We start from the raw sequence: 1,467 nt of genomic DNA on the forward strand, positions 1-1,467 counted from the left end.
GATAGATGGATGAAGGTAGAATGAATACACATATACACATGTACACACCACATACGTAGGAATCTCATAATATGCCTTCTCCATGTTCTTTTCTCTTGAATTTTCTCTCTGTCTCTCTCTGCCCCTTTCTCTCTCTCTCTCTCCCTTCTCTTACTCTCCCTCTTTTTTCCTTTCTCTCTTTTCCTGTCTTTCTCTTTCTCTTTTTTCCTTTCTTTCTCCCTTTCTTCTTTTTTTCTGTCTCTCTCTCTCTCACACACACACACTTTCTTTCTCTCTTGCTCTTTCTTCTCTCTCCTTTTTCTCTCTCCTTTCTGTCTTTCTTGCTCTCTCTCAATTCCTGTCTTTCTCTCCCTTTCTCTTTTTCCATCTTTTTCTTTCTCTTTTTTCATCTTTTTCTCTCTTTCTTTCTCCCCCCCCCTCCTTTAAAAAGCAGCTTTCCCTTTTTATTTACCAGGTAACCCAAATCAAACTGCATTCACAATTTGATTATTATTGCTACCCAGAAGAACAACAAGAAAAATAAAATTAATGCAGTGGAAAAATATATCCCTTTGGTACCAATCTCACTGCAGCCATGCAATGGAACAGCTTGCCTTCAGAAGTTGTGGGTACTCCATAACTGGATTTTTTTTAAGAAGAAACTGGACAGCTATTGGTTTGAAATGGTAGAGAGTCTCCTGCTTGAGTAGGGGGGTTGGACTAGAAGATCTCCAAGGTCCCTTCCAACTGTGTTACTCTGTTATTCAGTGACAAAACCATGCAAAATCAAAATAAATTCTGATTGTTGGCTAACCTCGGAACTCTAGTCATTTATCAAAATTCTCCTTGATTGATCGAATGAATGAATGAATGAATGAACGAACGAATAAATGAATGAATGAATGAAGGGAGAGAGACGAAGGAAGGAAGGAAGGAAGGAAGGAAGGAAGGAAGGAAGGAAGGAAGGAAGGAAGGAAGGAAGGAAAAAAAGGAAGGAAGGAAAGGGAGGGAGGGAAGGAAGGAAGGAAGAAAGGAAGGAAGGAAGGAAGGAAGGAAGGAAGGAAGGAAGGAAGGAAGGAAGGAAGGAAGGAAGGAAGGAAGGAATCACCACCGCTATTACATCCAATCATTTTCTTCCCAACCCAGAATGGGGAAAAAAATTGATTCTTTCTTGTTGATGAGTGAGAGTGAACAGAAGTGCAAACAAAACTACAAGAATATCCTCATCGCTCTCCTTAAGTTGCTCCATGTTAAAACAATTTTGCACCCTGATTATGTTATTGTGTAGGAGTGAACACAGCCAGTGAGCGCAGAAGTGAGCACAGCCTTGCATCATTGTGCGGGAGTAAAGCTAAGAATTGCAGCATCTTTTTCTGCTTTGTAAAGTAGTGGGGGAAAGCATCTTAACATGTTTAAGTTGAATAAATAAGCATAGAAACTATCATAAACACCCTTTAAATTTAATAAATAGGGATAATAATCTGTCTT

This window comes from Crotalus tigris, unplaced genomic scaffold (assembly GCF_016545835.1).
Source record: "Crotalus tigris isolate CLP2741 ecotype Arizona unplaced genomic scaffold, ASM1654583v1 scf7180000020801.324491, whole genome shotgun sequence".
In the NCBI taxonomy this organism is placed as follows: Eukaryota; Metazoa; Chordata; class Lepidosauria; order Squamata; family Viperidae; genus Crotalus; species Crotalus tigris.